Source organism: Sminthopsis crassicaudata, chromosome 4 (assembly GCF_048593235.1).
Source record: "Sminthopsis crassicaudata isolate SCR6 chromosome 4, ASM4859323v1, whole genome shotgun sequence".
Classification (NCBI taxonomy): Eukaryota; Metazoa; Chordata; class Mammalia; order Dasyuromorphia; family Dasyuridae; genus Sminthopsis; species Sminthopsis crassicaudata.
Window position 1 is genome coordinate 278,276,188 of NC_133620.1, and position 19,557 is coordinate 278,295,744.

Below are 19,557 nucleotides of genomic sequence, written 5' to 3' on the forward strand. Positions count from 1 at the left end.
CCATTATTATTATTATTATTATATCTTCTCAGTGTTCTGAATTGTAAAGTGGGGATTCATTGTCATAATTGACATTTATTTAGTACTTTAGGGTTTTTAGGACACTTTGAATCTAAACCTCACAATACCCTGAGATAGGTGCTGTAGGAATTGAAATCCAAATTTTTACAGATAGAGAAATTGAGGCTCAGAGAGAAGTTATGTGGCTGGCCCATAGTCACAAAACTAGGAAATATTGGAGGTAGGATTCAAAGCCAGGTTTTCCTTGCACTGAATCTAGCTGTCTGTTTTCTCTATCATGCTATTCTTCTCTGATCACCATAGAGGTTAGCTATGTAGGAGCAAATAAGATGACTTGTATAGGGTGTTCCAAAAGTCTTAGTGCAATTGTAAGTTTTGCTAGTTTGCTGTATAAGGTACTTTATATATCATAAAACATTTGAGAAGGACGATGGCAATTATGGACCATCAGTGAGCACATAAACAGAAGCTTAAAAGTGAGGAATGGTTAGTAAAGAATTAGTTGATAGAGGACTTGTCCTTCCAGCTACAGATCTGAGGATTGAGTCACTTTGCCTAGTCATGGGAAAGGCCTGGGAATGATTATTTACTGGCCAAGAAACATATTGGTTATTCAACAAGTCAGCACATCATGGCCATTTTTGGCTACACTTTTCCCCATGGCCCTGGAACTGAGGCTTTTTCTCTTATGTTCTGTGCCTTTGCATGGGATATCCTCCATGTTTGCAATGCACTTCCTCCTCCCCTCCACCTCTTAGCTTCCCTCCAAACTCAGCCCAGACTTCTAATGAATCCTTTCCTGATTTCCTCAATTGTTAATGTCTTCTTCCCAGTTCCATTGTTCAGTCATGTCCTATTCTACGTGACCCCATTGGAGTTTTCTTGGCAAAGACACAAGTGGTTTTCCATTTATTTTTCCAGCTGATTTTACAGATAAGGAAAGTGAAGCACACAGGGTTAAGTGACTTGCTTAGAACCAGAAGATCACTATACACTTCAACAACAATACTGTTTGAGGATGTATTCTGATGGAACTGGATATCTTCAACATAAAGAAGATCCAACTCACTTCCAGTTGGACAGAAACAATTACACCCAGAGAAGGAACACTGGGAATTGAATGTAAATTGTTAGCACTACTGTCTATCTACCCAGGTTACTTATACCTTCGGAATCCAATACTTAACATGCAACAAGAAAATGGTATTTACACACATATATTGTATCTAGGTTATACTGTAACACATGTAAAATGTATGGGACTGCCTGTCATCTAGGGGAGGGAGTAGAGGGAGGGAGGGGAAAATTTGGAAAAATGAATACAAGGGATAATGTTATAAAAAAAAATTACTCATGCATATATACTGTCAAAAATTTTTATAATTATAAAATTAATAAAAAAAAGAAGTGACTTGCTCAAGGTCACACAGGTAATAAGTATCTGAGGCCAAATTTGAACTCAGAATCTTCCCAACTCCAAGTCCAGTGCTCTAACCACTGCACAACCTAATTGATCTCCTCCCCTAATTACTTTGCATTAATTTTATATATGGTTTGTATTTATTCTCTGGGTATATGCTCTTTTGCCCCAGTAGGATATAAAGAGAGAAGACAGGAATTGTTTTATTTTTGCCTCTGTTCTCCTGGAAATGAGATGTTTAATGAATACTTAATAAATAAGATGTTTAATGAATGCTTAATAAATACTTGCATTAGGTTGGCCTTTCTCCTGAGAGAATCCCAGTCTTCTTCTAGACCTGGGCCCTGACAGGACAATGGTTGCAGAGGAAAGGAATCAGATAGACCTGGGTTGTTTGAAAAAAACAGAAACTTAAATGGCCTGGATTAAGATGGGGGGAGAAAGAAAGGCCCCTGGCTGGTTTTCCTCTTGGCATTCATTTCCTAGCATCATAGGACAGTTCTGCAGAAATGCTGGTACTTGCATGTGGGTGGTATATGTATGTAGATATGAGAGCCCAGTTGCATAGGTGGAGACTTGAGAGTTCTTCCCCTTTAAGAAAAAGGCTTCTTGGAAGAAGTACATCCAAGCTGAATTTCAATGGAAATTCCTTCCTTCCTTCGTTCCTTCGTTCCTTCGTTCCTTCGTTCCTTCCTTCCTTCCTTCCTTCCTTCCTTCCTTCCTTCCTTCCTTCCTTCCTTCCTTCCTTCCTTCCTTCCCTCTAGGAATGGAAGTTACCTTATAATTTTTTCAATAAATATTTAATACCTACTCCATGCAAAGTACTATTAGATATGACAAACGGACAGGACCCATGTACAGACAATTGCAGTATCATAGGATGCGTGCAATAGAAAGATACTAAAAATTGCTGTGTCAGGCTAAAGTTTGGAAAAGCTTATTATTCAAGGGTATGGGTGTGGTTGTGGGTAGGACCAGATTGAGATCTAGGAAGCCTTTCTGTAGGAGGAAGAGATGACTTTTGAGTTTGGCTTTCTAGGATGGATAGGAATTCTATCAGCAATGAAAGAGAAGTCAGGGCACAGGTAACACATGAACAAAGGCCTGGAGAAGGTGGGCTGTATTTAAGGTTAGAAAAAGAATGGGAGTATGAAGGATGAAAGATCAGACAGAAGTCCAGTTTTGAATGAAGCACTCAAAGTTGGAAAAAAAAAAAGTAGAAGAAAATAGCTATAATTCACATTTATATTTAGCTTTATAATGCCCAGAAATGTTGTTTTAAAACAAATCTGCAAGGTGTACTATTTACAGATGAATATGAAAGTTCAAGGAAGTTAAGAGATTTGCCTAATCACAAAACTGTGATCCAGATCTGATTCCAGATCCCATACTCTTCCTATTGTAAATGAGTAGAGAAAGGATGGAGGTAATTGAAGAAGAATAAAAAGAGTAATAAAACTCAAGAGGAAGGAAAGAGTTACCAAAAAATGCCAAGAAGAAACCAAGAGAATTAATCAATAAGCATTTATTAAGCATTTACTATAATGCTAGGAATACAAAAAGATATTTAAGATAGAACCTGCCCTCAAGGAACTTATAATCCAATGTGGAGATATGTAAAGACATCTATATAAAGCAAGCTATGTATAGGTTAAATAGGAATTAATTAACTGAGGGAAGGTACTGGAATTAAGAGAAGTTGGGGAAAGGCTCCCTGTACAGAGAAATAAATGTGCAAGATGCTTCTAGCCTCTCTTTTGAGACTTATTTCCCACCACTCACCCCTATTCATGCTTCATTCCAGTCAAATTGGGTTACTTGTTTTCTGTATACAACATTCCACCTCCCTCCTTATTGCCTTTGCATGGGCATGCCTAGAATGCCCTCCCTTCTTACTTCCACTTATTGGAATTCTTAGCTTCCAACTAGGCCCAGCTCAGGTATTACCTCCTATCTTTTCCTCATTCTCTTTAATAAATGGTTATCCAGCTTTTGCTTGAAGAATTATCAGAGATAGAGGCCTCATGACCTCTCATGGCAGCCCATTTTATTTTTGGATAGCTCTAATTGTTAGAAAGTCTTTCCTTATGTCGAGTTCAAATCTATCTCTTTCTAACTTCCACTATTGGTCCTAATTCTTCTTGTTAGCACAGCTCAAAAGACCTTTTTTTTTTTTTTTTTCTTTTGTTACCATGGCACTCTGTTGAGCCCGGTGTTCTTCCTATCTTGCTCAAAAATGCCTTTGTATTTATTTTGTCTACATACAGAAATAGCATGATGTCTTGGATAGAGCTAGCCCCTGGGCTAGGACGACAAATTCAAATCCTCTAACACAGGGCTTTTTAAACTTTTTCCATTTATGTTCTCTTTCTACCTGAGATATATTTATATGACCCTAGATATATAGCTCTATAAAATAGCTATACAAATTAAACATTTACCGATAATAAATAATAATTTCATGACCCCCACATTCCATAAGAATGACCCCATAGTGGGTCAAAACCCAGAATTTAAGAAGTTGGGCTCTAATACAAATTGGTTATGTGACCTTCAGGAAAATCACTTAACATGTCAGTACCCAAGACAACTTTTTACAACCTTAAGTTTTAGAGAAATTTCTGACTTGAGTTGTTGAAGAGCCTATTTTTACTAGGAGTTCCCTAAATCAATGAAATAACTGGTTTAATCCCTATCCCTATCTTATATTTTGTATTTATTTATTTGTATGTGTGTTATTTTGTCACAATAGGTGGAGTGTAAGCTCTGTGAGGGTAGATGGTTTTTTGGACTTTTATGCCTTGTGTCTGATATATAATAAACTTAGTAAATGCTTATTGGACTAAATTAAATTGAGTATTCAGCTGGAAATTAAGACCTGACACTGCTATTAACTCATTGTATGACCTTGGGCAATTTCTTCTTCTGTAAACTGAGTGGGTTGGACTATCAATCAAACATCAATCCTTTATTAGACAACTACTATGTGCCAAGTACTGTGCTGGACACTGAAGATACAAAGATAGAAATAATACCATTCCTGCCCTCAAGGAGCTTACATTTCTGAGATTCCATTGGCTCTAATCTATGTTTTTTTTTTTAATTTTGTGTTCTGAGGTTCTTTCTAGCTCTGGCAAATCATGCTCGATATTCTAACATTCTGTGTGTGTGTGTGTGTGTGTGTGTGTGTGTGTATGTGTTTAAATAATGACTTTTTATTTTCAAAATAGTTTTCAACTTTCAATTTTCAAAGATAGTTTTCAACATTCATTCTTACAAATCTTTGTGTTCCAAATTTTTTCCTATCCTTCCCCCCACACCTCTCCCCTAGACAGAGAGAAATCCAATGTATAACCCTCTATGTTTTAAGGTTCCTCCCTGCTCTAATATTCTCCAAATGGTAATATTCTTTGTTCTAAACCCCCTTCTACCCCTCACATTCTAGATGAGGTGGGGTGGGGTGTACTCATTGGAGTGTGGGAGAGTCTGGGGACCTCCCCCCTTTCACTGAGATGCACCTGTGTTTTTTGGCCACGATGTGTATTGCCCTGAGTATGTCTTTGTACGACTAAGTGTTGTGTGCAGTATACATCTCTTTGCCATTGGGTGTGTTTAAAGTTAGGCTATTGTGCATAACTAATTTTTGGACTTGGGGTCAAATGTAGAAGGCAGGTGTTCTTGACTGCTAAACATGCCTTTCTGCCCCACCTTACATGAAACTGTGATGGATACAGTTGTGACCAGCCTCCCCACCATTGTGGGAGGCAGCCTGTGGTTATGAATTTGTGTATCCTGATTTTTGATTTCAGTTTGTTTTGCAGTTCTTTTCCCCAAAGGACTCATAGAAAATGGGAAGGGATTCATCTGAAATGTGTGGCTGTTTTTCATGTTCCTTTAGCTCTTTCATTCATAGGGTCAGAGAATTTTAGAACTGAAATGGATTTCAGAAGTCATCTAGTTCAAACTGTCCCTGAAGAGCAATCTCTTGTTCAACATCCTTAACAAGTGGTCATTTAGCTTTTGCTTGAAGCCCTTTATAGATGGGGAGTTCGTGACCTATCTTAAGGCAGTCAGTCCACTTTGGTTTTGGACAATCCTAATTATTAGAAAGTTGTTCCTTTTAATGAGTTGAAATCTGTCTCTTTCTAACTTCCACCTATTGACCCTAATTTTTCCTATTAATACAGGCCATGAGCCCATTAGATTTTTTGGCTAACATGACTTTATCCCCAAGATCTTTTCCAGATAAATTGCTTGTCTAGCCTGCTTCCCTATCCTAAATTTAGGCAGTAGATTTTTTGATCCCTAGTAGGGGATCAAATTATACTTATTCCCATTAGATTTTGTTTTAGATAAATGCCTCATGTAACATATCCTAAATGTGCATTAGCATTTTTTTGATCATCCAGACTAAGACTAACTCTCTGTAAAACTGTGAAAGAGAAGCTTGTCTTCACTTGTAATCTGTGCTCTTTTTCTTCTTTAGTAACTGATGCTCCTCCCCTTGATGGTTCCCAGAACTATGGGAAACTTTCATTTTTCTCCTTTCTTCTTCCCTCTATCCAGACTACCCCTTAGTTTTGTCATTTACACTGAAGTCTAATCTGAGTGATGAGAGAAGAACATAAGGCTCACTGAGTTTAGAACTAGGAGAGAAACCTTAAAATATAGTGGCTCAATCTCTGGCCTTGAAGCCAAGAATGTTAAGATCCCAGACAGTGTGTTAGTCAATAAACATTTTAAAGTACTTTCCATATGCTGGGCAATGTGCTAAGTATTGGGGGTACAAAAAAAGGCAAAAGACTGTTCCAGGATTTAAAAATCTAGTAGGGGAGAGAGCAGGCAGACAGCTATATACAATCAAGATATACACAGAATGAATTGAAGATAATCAGCAGGGAGAAAGCACTAGAATGAAGCCGGATTAGGAAAGGCTTCTTGTGGAAGGTAAGAATTTAGCTGGGACTTGAAGGAAGCCAGGGAAGGCAGGAGATGAGGAAAGGAGAGTGTTCTAGGCAGTGGGGGAGAGATAGTGAAAATGCCTGGAGCCAAAAGATGAAATGTCTTTTTGAGAAACAACTTGGAAGCCTGTGCTATTGAATACACAGTAGGGACTGGAAATGTTTTCATCTGAAAAGTGGGGATAAGAAGATTGACACTAATTACCTTGCAGAGTAGTTGTATGGGAAATGCTTTACCAACCTCAAAGCACAGTGTACAAAGGAATTATTGTTATTTATTTCATTCCCTTTTTTCATATGGGAAAACTGAGGTTCAGAGAGATGAAATGACCTACTCCAAAGTCCTCTAAGTCTATATTCTTCTTCTAGTACATTGCCTTGGGACATTATTTCTCCCTGGATTATTTCTTTTTCTTTCTTTCTTTCTTTTTTGGTAGTAACAATAGCTGACATTTATAGAATACAATACTTCTTAATCTCTTTTTCTTAATCACTTTGTCAGAATAATATTTCTAAATGCATAAAATAAAAATGCATAGGATTACAAAGGAAGTCAATTATATTGAAATATAGTTATAAAAATAAAAATTCATAGATCCCAGGTAAAGAACTCTTAATACAATACTAGAATTTCAGAATGCCTTACATAATTATCTCATTTTATCCTTACCATAGCCCCTATCAAATCCCCAGTTCTGCCGTTATTATCCCCATTTATAGTTGAGGAAACTAAGGCTATCTCCTAACTCTTATTGACTGAAGTAAGATTCAAATTCAGGCTCCTGATTCTGTTTAAAATAATTCTCTACTTTCTCCACTATGGCTCCCTTCTTTCAACTGAGATCAAAGTATTAAGCCAAAGAGATGATGCTCTAAAGGTAGTCTTCTATGCCAACAAGTGGAGGAGGATATTTTTAATTTGAGGGTGGGGTGGTGGCAATGGTGAATCAGGGCCTTCCTAGCTCCTTGAAATCATTCCATAGAGGTAGTCACTCCACCTAAGGGTGAGGTGGCCTTGATGGACCTGACTCCCCCCACCCTTTGTCTTACTTGGTTCCCTTGGGTAGACCTGCCTCTTTGGAGGGTCAGCCTCAGATGCCAGATCACAGTGGCTGTTCTGGCCCGGGATTATCTGCCAGGGAAGGGGGAGGAGAGAGTCTCCCAGTTCACCCTGTGGATAGGCCAAAATGCTGCCAGGGCCAGTGACTCATCCCCCTGGGAAATTCCACCTGTCACAGAGCAAAGAAAGCTAGCTTGGCTTAGCCCCAGAGCTTGCTGGTGGCCTGAGAAGTTGCCAGGCAAGGACAGTGCCCAAACATCTTTTAGCTCCTGTCAATTCCATGGAGGAGAGTGCTAGACCCTGATCTATCTCTGGAAGGCCTATGCTTTAAAAAAAAAAAAAAAAAAAAAAAAGTAATAATAATCACTACAGTTCCTTACTTATATGGTGCTTTATGATTTAGGAAGTGATTTCATAGACATCATCATTCACTGTAACATAGGAGAGTAGCTATTAATGCCCTTCAAGTTTAGGCAGGATCAGTGATTTCCTATAATCAAACAGCTAGTAAGTGTGGGAACCAGGGCTTGGGCCTAGGGCTTGGGACTCCAACTTTTCACTATTTCCCATTTGCCTCTTGAGATGATTGAATACTGAGGCATGGAGCTTGATGGGGTCAGAACAGGAGTTTGAGGTTAATACCAGGGATTCCCTTTATGTATCCTTTCCTGAAGTTTAATCCTACCTGAATTTAGAGTAAAAGGTTTCATTCTTGGGGCATTCTTCAGGCAATTGGAATCAAAGAATAGGCACCCAGAATCAATAATTCATTAAAAGAATAAAAAAATCAGTCAATCAATAAGCATTTATTAAGTGCCAGGCACTGTAATAACTGCTAGGAGTACAAAAAGAGGCAAAAGACAGTTCTTGTCCTCAAGGAACTTACGAGAGACTACATGCAATAACAGATATATATATATCCACGAAAAACAGGATAAATGAGAAATAATTACCAGAGGGAAGGCACTAGAATTTAATAGAGTTGGGGAAGGCTTCCAGTAAAAGATGGAATTTTAGTTGGGATTTTAAAATAACCAGGGAGGTCAGTAGGTGGAGGTGAGGAGAGTTAGTGTTCTAGAAAAGATTACATTTTATAGGGCCCCTAGCCCTTGGAGATTACTTGACTCAGCTGATTGCAACCCCCTTGGCAGTCTGGTAGAGCCTCTGGACCTCTTCTCAGAGAAAAAATTTTAAATGCATAAAACATATAGCATTACAAAAGAAGCCTGCTATGTTGAAAGACTATTATTGAAAGATTTGAAAACCAAATTAACAGATTTCTTAGCATCTCTACATATACCCTGTGAGAATTTATGAAACCCAGTTAAGAACCTTATTTTATAGAGGAGTAAACTGAGGCCCAGAGAAGTTGGTTGACATCCAAGATCACAAAGTGATCAAGTGGCAGATTCAAGACTTGAGCCCAGACCACTTTCTAAATCCCAGAATACAGCTCTACTTGAAATAGAAGTGGGGTTGCAGTGGAGGTTAGTGGGAAGGATGGTCAAAGGGCACCAAAGCTAGCAACATCTATGACTGGCCCCGGGGGAGGGTGATGCTCCCTGTGCCACGGCACAAGTTAGCCAGTGCAAAAAGAATGACCCTCTCTTTGGGGGTGGGGGTGGCTCTCTCCAGGGAACTGAATTCTTGGCTTGACCCCAGGCGCTGAGCTGCCTAGTTCCTCTCCTTGGTAGCACTAGGCTGCACACACAGCCCCATTGTGTGTCTGGGCCCTCTGCCCACTGCCGGGGCTGGCACTCAGTCACATCAGCAGCAGCAGCCGCTTGGTCACTTCCCCACCCCCTCTCCTCCCATCCTTCAGAGAGACAGAACCCTCTGGCCCATCACAATGGAGGAACCTAGGGAGGGAGGGAGGGAGGAAGGGAGGGATGAATTGGCTGTAAAGACCAGCTAGACCATGCATCCTAAAGATGCTATAACTTCTGTACTCCTTCTATACCCCAAGGACCTGGGGGAAAGTGCCAGAAGATACCCAGAATCATGAGGGGATCGAAATTGTGGGAGAATGAGGTCAAGATTTCTCCAGGCAGGAGAGTATGTGGATTTTGCATTCTTGCATGTCTGCTGTGTTCAGTTTCTCTTGATGCACAGTTCCCCTACTATCTCTTCTACTCTTTTCAGGGGGAAGCAGACTTAAAAAGTACAGGGACTTCATGTGTCATGGAATGTTAGAGGTGGAAGTTAACCATGACAGCTTGCCTCATTCTCGTGAAGAAACTGAGTCACCGTAGAAAAGTTTGCCCATGATCTCACAGTGCCTTGAATGGCCTAGCCAGTTCTAGAACCCAAGCCTTCTGATTCTCCAGATCTGGCCCCTGTGCTGCCCCTAGCTGCCTCTCCCTCCAGAGGAATTCTGAATCTCTCAATGTGTCCTCCAGGCAAGACCTAGGGCATCTGAGGATAGGGCCCCACCTGCAGCTCCCCAGAGGCCCTGGCTGCTCAGCTAAGGGCCTCCAGGGCATTGATGCTGCTGAGTAGATTCCTCTTCAGCTTAAGGTGCCTGGCTGTCTGGATGTGGCGAAGAGCTTTAAGAAATGACCCATCTGGGATCTTCCACCTGTCCCACTGCTTTCCGAGAGGCACCGGAGTATGGTGGATGGAGTGTGTTGAACTTGGGATGCTAGAGTAGGGGAAGGACATGAGTTAAAATATTGCCTCTGACTCTAGCTGGGTAACTGGAAGAATCACTTAACTGAGCCTCAGTTTCCAGTAAAGTGAAAATAATAATAGTACTTACCTCACAGGATTATTGTAAAGTTTCAGTAAGATGAAGTATATGAAGTATTTTACAAACTATGAATCTTATACAAGCATTTATTATGCATCTGTTATGTGTCAGACACTTAATGAGGTGCTGGGGAAATGGATAGAATAGGGAGACAGTTCCTGCCCTCAAGAAGTTTACATTCTATATGGGAGTTAACATGTTTAAAGATTACTAAAACTAACACAATAATTTTACTGCTTTCAGTCAAATGAGAGATTTAACTGTGAACTATTTTGCAACCACAAAGGAGTCAATCAGTATGAACCGTTATTATAACAGAGTTGTAACTGGCATGGGGCAAATAGGATTGTGTCCCAGGATGCCAATACAGGGAATAAATAGCTCCTCTCCAGCAGGGCCATCCTTCAGTGATTTCTGTTCCTCCATCTATTACCGCCACAGTCTCTGCCATGTAGATCATTTACCAGTTCTCAACAGACATCATTCAGGGCATAGGTTAAGAGATCTAGGAAGATATGTATTCAAAATCTGCCTCAAATATTTATTAGCTGTGTGATCCTGGACAAATGACAATCTCTCTCAGTTTATTTCTTCATCTGTAAAATAGGAATGGGAATACTAATAGTAAAAATAGTAACAAGCTTATTGTGAAGATCAAATCAGGTAACACATAGAAAAACATAAGTTCATTTTATGATTAAGACCCATATTAGGCAGCTGGGTTTCTCATTGGATGGAAATCTGGATCTGAAGACAGGAAGTTACAGAGTTCAAGTTTGGCCTCAGATACTTATTAGCTGTGTGATCTTGGACAAGTCACTTGACATCTATCTTCATTTCCTCACTTGTATAATGAGGATAACAACATCATCTACATTAAAGAGTTATTGTGAGGAATTAATGAGATAATATTTATAAAAGGCTTAGTGAAATCATCAGCACATAGGAAATATTATATATAAATACGTATTCCTTTTCTTTCTATAACTTCTCTCTAGTAGCCATCCTCTATAGGACATTTACAAAGTACATCATCAGTAATCTGTAAGTAGAAAGAAATCACAATATATTTTCTCTTTTTGTGTCTGTTTCTCTGGTTTGGTTTGGTTTTATATTTTGGTGCTCCCATAATGTAGGGAGCTGGAAGGGAGGGATGTTGGGACTTCTACCAATATAGATCTGAACCTTCTCTGAAATTTTGTCTTTGAGCATTGCTTGGGAGAACAGAGAGGTTATACAGATATAAAGCCTCAGGAGATTTGAACTCAGAGTTTCCCTGTCCCTGAGACCATCTCTCAAGCCATCATACTTGATGTTTCTTAGTCACAAAAAAAGAGGCCTGTAATTTAGAGGTACACAGCTTAGTCACTGAATTCAGCTTGATGCAGCTTGTTAAAACAACAACAACAACAACAACAACCACCATTTATTTATGCCTATATTTTCATAATACTTTGTTAGGCGCTTACTTCCCAATTCCAGCTTCATTCCAACCATAATAAATATTTTTCCTTTCTTTTCTTTTTGGAAGTAATAGGGGTTAAGTGGATTTGAATGTGAATTTGAATTAAGGATAGATTTGAATTCCAGTCCTCTAGACTCTGGGGCTCTATTCCACCATGCTATCTAGCTGCCCCATTTTTTCTTTCTTAAAGAGAGAAAATCTTTTTGTCTTAAGATTGAAACTGCCCAAATATACTAGTTATTTCCTCTCTTTCTGTTTGGAGAAACTCTTCCCTTGTTTCCCACCCTCTCTTTGTAGCTGCTCCTCACAGTGCCTACAACCTGAATATCTCCTTACAGTTCTAAGTTACCCACTGCCCATCCTGGACCATCACAAGTTGTTTTGACTCTGATAGAACCTGATGACTCTGGAGGAAAGAGTAAAGATGAAGACTTTGTTCAGCTCTGTCTCACTTAAATCCAACTCCCTTGAAAGCCAAGACATCACCTTCTGAAGTCATTGGTCTTTTTTGAACAAGAATGAAATTCACTGACTATGATACCCTTGTGCTTTATGATCCCACTTTTCTTTCTCATAATTCTTGTTGACTTTTACCTCTAAATCTTCAAGTGAGGTACTCACTCTTAGTTTTCCATTTGTTAGAGGCAGTTAGATAGACCACTATATAAAGTAAGCAACCTGGAGTCAATCAGGAAGACTTGAGTTCAAATTCAACATTAGATACTTACTACTGGGCAAGTCACATAATCTCTGTTGACTTCAATTTCCTTACTTATAAAATGAAAAAAATACTTACCTCCAAGGGTTATTGTGAGGATCATATAGGATATTTGTAAAGCATTTAGTGTATTTCATGAAGCTGTATTTTAGGTGTGCACTCAGATGTAATATTGTCTTTTGGAGTTCTCTATGTTTGTGCATACCAATATATATATATATATATATATATATATATATATATATATATATATATTGGTAAGGGAGAAAACTTTAAAACTATGGGTAGGAGGAGAAGTTTTTAAACCTCAATGTGATTGCTTTTATAGTACTCTAAACTTAGAATACCTGCCCACCTTTACTAGCTGAAATGTACTCTATTCTTAAATATGTCAGATGTCATCTCTTCCAAGATGCTTTCCTAGATCCTCCAACCCAAAAATGACCTTTTCCTCCTCCAAACGCTTAAAGCACTTGGACATTGTGCCATATGGTTCTTTGCTCTTAGTAGTCATTAAATCTACATTTATTGTTTAATTAATGCTTGTTAGTCTTACCTTATACAACAGTTGTGAGGACCAAATAAGATCATATATGTAGAATTCTTTATAAAACTTAAAGGATGTTAACCAGAAACCAACTTAATGTGTCTTCTTGAGTTGCCATATTTTCCAGAAGGTTGCATGGAGACCCTGTACTATAGAAATGTTAACTATTACTATTGCTATCTTGATTAAGTTAATCAGCCTCTAAAGGCTTTATCTTCTTTCCTATCCTTTCCTTTCCCCCAGTATTCCCTACCCTCCACTCCTAGTTAGAGGAAACAGTTATGGAAATAACTATCAGGAATTAGAGGTTGGTGGGGGACTGAAGAGGATATAATAATAGAGAGGGTCCAGGCCCTGATTTCAGAATTTACTCAGAAAAACTCCAAGGAGGCTGCATTAAGGCATCCATACCACATTTTCTTTTTGTTCGGTTTTCTTCTTGATATCTGCATTCCAGAACGAGGTACAAGTGAGAGGCAGAGAATTATTCCAGCATCTGAGTTGTGATCTCTTGTCACCTTTAGCAACCTTCATTAATCGTTAAGATTCTTACCTTCATTGACTAAAGAACTATGACTCACCCAGACTTAACATGGCAATCAGTGGCAAAGTGAATTGGAATTCCCATCTCCTAACATTTCTCCATTCTTTAAATAATTCCCTCCCACATAGAATGAAACATTGCTTCAATGAATACATTCAACATTTATCAAGCATGCTATATGCAATACAAAATAGCAACATGATATTTATTCATTCACTCAGGCAACAAATATTAATTAAATACCCACTATATTCCTAAGTGCTTTGAGAGTTTGAAGAAAAGAAAGGACATTTTGGTTGGAGGATCTGGGAAGGCGTCATGGAGGAGTTGACATCTGAACTGGATATGTATGACTAATGTTTTAACTGATGAAGGTAAGCAGGCATTCTAGACTTAGGGAATGGTGTGAGCTATGACATTGAGGTTGAAAAGCTTCTTTTATCCATGGTTTTTAGTGTTTTGTCCCCTTACTGAATTATTTTGAACAACATATCTTTGTACATGTTCTTTTCCACTTTCGGCCACCCCCACCCCAAAATTGTCCTCAGCAATTAGTAATTTGTCTGATGATTGCTCATAGGATGTGTTAAATGCATTTTTCTAGAACCAAAGTAGTAGGAAGTGGTGAATAGACTGTATCCTTTTTTTTTCTTTTTTTTTTTTTTTTTCTGTCTTGTATCTCTAAACCTAGCAACGGTACCTTGCAGTTGCATAGGCTTAATCAGTGTTTATCGAATTGAATTTGAGGAGATTGGACAAAGGAGAAATGTGAGATAAAGCTATAATGGGAGGTGAGAGCCAAATTGGAATTGGGTTTGTATGAGAGAGGGAAGGGAGTCTGAGAGAAGGAGGAAGAGAATTGTTAAGTGATTGAAAAGTGGGAGAAAAGGAAGGAAGGAAGGAAGGAAGGAAGGAAGGAAGGAAGGAAGGAAGGAAGGAAGGAAGGAAGGAAGGAAGGAAGGAAGGAAGGAAGGAAGAGGAGGAGGAAGAGGGAGGAAGAGAGGAAGAGGTGGGAGGGAGGGAGGGAGGAAGGAAAGAAACAAATATCTCAAATATCTTTACAAATAACTCACAACCATCCTGAGAGGCAGATGCTATTGTTATCACTCACATTTTATAGTTAAGGGAAACCAAGATAAATACATGAAAAGTGACTGTCCAGAATCACACAGCAAGCATCTGAGGTTAAATTTTAACTTGTATCTTCCTGACTCCAGGCCCAGTGCTCTCTTCACCATGTCAATCTTTGCTGCCTCTTTGTTCCAGAGGAAGAAAGCCCAGGCAGCTGCTTCAGTTCTTGTTTGCTTTCAAGTTTTCCCATAGGATTGAAAGTGCATTAGGAGACCAAGAACCTCAAACCTCTAGCCCAAGGGAGGGGGGGAAAACATAAGGAAGGAGAGGGGGAGAGAGTTGGTGTGGGGTAGGGAGGTGAGTTCTTACTTGCTGTACATTCCTCCTTTATCTCATCCAGTCTTTGAATTTAACTTCATGTGCCCTGATAAAGGCAGAGCAGATTAAATCTAGAAAATCTTGGGCAGTACCAGTACCACTGTTTCATAGCAGAAGAAAGAGAAGGATTGAGTTAGACTGTGTGGGAAAAGTCTTTTTTTATTTTCATATGAAAGCCATGTGTGGGTGGGGGAGTAAGGGTGGTAAATTCTCAGCAAATGCGTATAGTACCTCACAGTATACAAAGGCTTTAAAAAAAAAAATAACATTCCTATGAAATATGTGACATCTATCTAGTTTTGAAAACCAAAAGGCTTGTGTTCAAATCTTGTCTTAGACACATTGTGGCTGTGTGACTACAATCTTCCTATGCCTTCAGTGAACTAAAACTTAAAATTGCCCAACAATTATCAATCTACATTAGTATAGATAGTTCATATAAAAGATCTTCTCTACACTAATGAAGTCATAACACTAGAACTCCTCTTCCCATTCCCATTTTACAGAAAGGCAATTGAGGCTCTATGTGACTTATCTTGTCTCATAAAGTTAGTAATGAGTGATAGTGGGGCTTGAAATGAGTTTTTTCTGGCTCTAGGGCCAATATTCTAAATATTATAGGATAGCATTCATTTCTCCTCTAGAAAAATCATTTGGGAAGATTATTTTTCCAGTGTCCTTCCAATGACTACTGTTTCTGTGTGTGGGTGATGGTAGGGGGAAGCCAGGGACAAGAATGATGAGTATACTTGAGTACCTTTGGAGTAGGAGAGCTGCTCACCAGCTGTACTGACTGAGAGAAGACAGCAAGTTATGTCCTGTTTCCCCCTCATCACTGCTTAGACAAATTCTTGTGTTTGTCAGTCTATTATTACTGAGAGAAGAAAGAGAAACCATGTGATGGAGTTGGACCCTAGAGGATGCCATAGTCCCAGTCTTTAGCCTATGTTTAACCCTGATTCCAGAAAAGCATTGGGCCTGAACTGATTTTGGAGGTGATCTGTGGGTCACCCTATAAATTTGGATTTGAAGGGTGATAGAAGGGAAAGGGTAGTACGATAACCTTTTGGCCGGGGGTAGGGAGGAGAGGAAGGTTACGGAGGTTAAGGTCCAAGCTGATCTGACTATGGGATGGATTAAATGGTGTCCTTTCCCTTGGAGCCTTAGGAACCCTTGCTGTCTGCAGACCCCACAGCCCCCTCCTTGGGGCCGCCTGCTGTAAGTGGGGGAGTGAGTCAGACTGAAAGCAGAAGCTGCCAAATATTACACAGGGTGAAACCAAGCAGAACCATGTGAGCTATTTTGGAACTTGGTTAATTCCCCCTCTCTTCCCCCCACCTCCTTTCCTTTCCCCTGTTACAGGACTGGTGCAAATTAACTTAGCCAGTCTTCCTTTCCCCCTTTCCACATTAGGTGGATGGGTGGGACAGGTCACTTGGTTCTCCTTTAAGTCAAAAGGCCCCATCTTTCAGGGAAATCTCCCTATTGGCTCAAAGAGAGAGGCTGGAAGAGTGCCAAAGATCTTGGGAGTTCCTATGGGGAGCTGTCTCCTCCTCTCCCCCCATTCTCTCTGCCCCTCCACCCGTCCCCAATCTGTCTTACTGTCAGCCAAGTTGTCAACTAACCCCCCTCAAAAGTGTTAGCTGACAAGGGCTTAATCATGGTTTCCTCCTCTGCCCCTGCCCCTGCCCCTGTGGACTCTGGAACACAGAGAGGGCTTCAAGAGGAATCAGCACAGAACTCTGATGGCTAACCCTCCCTGTCCTCCTAAACAAGAGGAAGTCTTCCCATCGGGTTTGAAATAATAGATTTCTAGATTGCCAGAGACAGAGAGGCCCTAAAAGATCATCTAATCTAAGCCTCTCAGGGAGGAAACTGAGGCCCAGAAAAGGGAAATAATTTCCCCAAGATCCCAGTGATAGTAAATAGAAGAATTAGGTCTCAAGTTGAAATGCTCTGACTCCCAAGGTTCTTATTCTTCTGCAAACCCATGGTGGTGCTGTTTAGCATGGAGGTATGTGAAAAGGAAAGTTCTAGCTCCTCTTCCCTCTCCATCCCTGCCTAGTGTTCTTTCAGTGGATCCTACTTGTGGACATCAGCACTTAGCAGAGACAAGCTCCTGATGCACCACCTGTAGTAAATAGTAGTTATATCAGACAATCTTTTATCCTTTACCTTGCTATGGCTGTTTTTCCCACTGGGCAAGTGTGTGTGTGTGTGTGTGTGTGTGTGTGTGTGTGTGTGTGTGTGTGTGTGTGTGTTTCAGTTGCAAAGGATAGTCTGTGCATGGTTGGAGGTGGGTATGGCCAAAGGGTGTAACTATTGGATTGTGGGTTTGATAGAAAAAGGCACAGGATGAAGTGATGGGGTAATTGGATGCATTCTGCAGGGTATTTGTATGGGAATAGGGAATGTTGATTATCTTGTAAGGCTAGGGTACTTCTTGGGGAAGCAGAGTTTCTGTGGTTATTGCTTTATTTCTTTATGTGCAGTAGCATATCCTGCATGAGAAGATTGAATATATGTATGTATGTAAAGGTGTATGGGGGTTATGTAAATGTTAGTGATGTAAGCACTTGTATCTGTGTATAGGCAATTGAGGAACGAGTGGACAGAGTCCTGGATTTGGGAAAACCTGAGTAAAACTCTGGCCTCAGATGCTTCTGAGCTTTATTATATGAGACTAGTCATAGTTTTAGTTTTCTTCTCTGAAAAATGGGGATGATATTAGCACCTATTTCCTAGGGTTCTTATGAAGATAAAGTGAGATGATATTTGTAAAGTCCTTTGCAAATCTTAGTGTGCTATAAATACTAGCTATAGTAATAGTATTTGTATATGTATCTAGTATATAGGGGTTGTGTATGCATGTAAAATAGTATGGCAGGGTTGTGTGTGTTTATGTAAGAGGGATTGTATATATATTGTGTAGTGGGAGGCAGGATGAGTGTGATATGTTTTAGAAGAGAATACACTTATGTCAGAATGGTTGGACAAGTTTCTGGGTTGGTATAGAGGGCACTGGTTGAGGAAGGTCTAGAAATAGAAAGCTAATTAAGATTAGAAAAGGGGTTTAGAGACTTTCATGTCACCCTTTTTATAGAAGAGAAAATTGAGTCTTCCTTAGCCTTACTAGTTCAGTTCTAGTCACCTTCATGTCACGTAGTTCACCTGTGAAAGGTTCTATGCTTGAAGAATTGCATATCTGTAGAGAAAGCCTCATAGAGCCCTGGAATGAACAGTGGATTGTGAACTGGGAGATCGGGGTTCTAGTCCCTACCTTGCCACATATTTCCAGAGGGACTTTGGACAAATCCCTTTTTTCTGAACTTCAGTTTCCTTATTCTTTTCAAAATGAGGATCCTGGACTAAATGGTGCTGAAGTTTATAAGATTTTAGCATTCAGGGGCAGCTAGGTGCTGCAGTGGATAGAGCATAGCCCTGAAGTCAGGAGGACCTGAGTTCAAATTTTATCTCAGACACTTAACACTTCTTAGCTACACCACCCTGGGCAAGTCACATAATCCCAACTGCCTTAGGGGGAAAAAAGATTATAAGATTCTATTGGATTTCTCCAAATGCTAGCTTATTTCTATGACCTGATCTATGGCTGCATACATTTGGTGATGGGATTTGCTATTCTAAGAACATGAATATGTCTACCATCTATGTAAATGTCTGCATATATTTGTAAACCTGATAGGTGATAGTAATAATAGTAATAACTAACATTTTAAAAATGCTTTAAGGTTTGCCAAGTGCTTGATAAATATTAGTTCCTTTCATCTGCATAATCCTTAAGATAGGTATTATTATTATCCCTGTTTTAGAGGTGAGGACAAATAGGTTAAATAATGTGCTAGTGAGTACCCAAAGCTGAATTTGAAGTTCTTTTTCATTCCAGTCCAATATTCTTTCCAATATACCACCTAACTTAAATATCACCTTCTTTAGGAAGCCTGCAGGAACATGAATTTAGATATAAATGAGTACAACACCTCTACTTTATACCTGAAGAAAATGAAGCACCGAGAAGTCAGCTGATTAACACAGCTAATAAGTATCTGAGGTAGGATGTGAACCTCCAAATTACATTTGATGAAGGATGGCATAGTGAATAAGGCTGTAGAGACTGCCATCCCTCACCAAATGTTATTTCTCCCTCCTCTAAACTCTGTAGTTTATTTGTAATTTATTTTATTTATCTCTTTCAATTTATCAAGGTCTAATTTGTATTACATTCATTTGTCATCAGTCTATTCTCCCTTACCAAACTGCAAATACCTTAACATCAGGAACTGAGTCCTTTTAAAAAAATTTGCCCTCTTTAGTACCTATTGTAAGGTTGAATATGAGGCTAAATGACAAACTTTAGGAAAGAAAGAGTGAGATGTGGATGGGAGAAAAGACCAGGAGTAAGTCCTTAAAAGTTAGCTATATGATTTTAAAAGAGTTGAGAGTGGAACTGGGATTCCTCATAACAAATATACTCTTTGATTCATTCTCAGAGTTGATCCCCACAATAAACACAAGCACAACCAAAAACCACCCCAAAGGCCAACACACACAAACCTTGCCTGGTGGTTCTCTGGGTTCTTTCCCAGCAGAATAGTGGGAAGAGAA

At 39.5% G+C, this 19,557-nt stretch overlaps 1 protein-coding gene across 3 annotated transcripts in view; it reads left to right on the forward strand.

The window, feature by feature from the left end:
* TFEB (transcription factor EB) overlaps window positions 1-19,557 on the forward strand; it is a 76,220-nt gene that overhangs the window by 26,728 nt on the left and 29,935 nt on the right. Inside the window, exon 1 of one of the 3 annotated variants that reach the window (XM_074310965.1) lies at window positions 18,917-19,003. The exons of the other annotated variants lie outside the window; for them this stretch is intronic. The gene's annotated coding sequence lies outside the window, so the exon portion shown is untranslated. Of the gene's footprint in view, window positions 1-18,916; window positions 19,004-19,557 lie in introns of those variants that run through there. 3 annotated transcript variants of the gene reach the window in all.